The sequence below is a fragment of the Bison bison genome, unplaced genomic scaffold, assembly GCF_000754665.1.
Source record: "Bison bison bison isolate TAMUID 2011002044 unplaced genomic scaffold, Bison_UMD1.0 scf7180017864173, whole genome shotgun sequence".
Taxonomy (NCBI): domain Eukaryota; kingdom Metazoa; phylum Chordata; class Mammalia; order Artiodactyla; family Bovidae; genus Bison; species Bison bison.
This window is the reverse complement of record NW_011494745.1, coordinates 411814-412372: the sequence shown is the minus strand read 5'-3', so window position 1 is coordinate 412372 and position 559 is coordinate 411814.

The window sequence follows — 559 nt, the reverse complement described above, 5'->3', positions numbered from 1 at the left end:
GAAGAGGGTGTTTGCTATGACTAATGCATTCTTTTGGAAAAACTGTTAACATGCTTCATTTTGTACTCCAAGGTCAAACTTTCTTGTTACTCCAGATATCTCTTGACTTCCTACTTTTGCATTCCAGTCCCCTGTGATGGAAAGCACATCTTTTTTTATGGTGTTAGTTCTAGAAGGTCTTTTAGGTCTTCATAGACCATTGAAATTCAGCTTCTTCAGCATTAGTGGTTGGGGCATAGACTCAGATTACTGTGATATTGAATGTTTTGCCTTGGAAACGAACAGGATCATTCTGTCGTTTTTGAGATTGCACCAAGTACTGCATTTCAGACTCTTTTGCTGACTATGAGGGAAACTCCATTTCTTCTGAGGGATTCTTGCCCACAGTAGTAGATGTAATGGTCATATGAATTAAATTCACCCATTCCAGTCCATTTTAGTTCACTGATTCCTAAAATGTCGATGTTCACTCTTGCCATCTCCTATTTGACCACTTCCTATTTACCTTGATTCATGGACCTAACATTCCAGGTTCCTAAGCAATATTGTTCTTTACAGC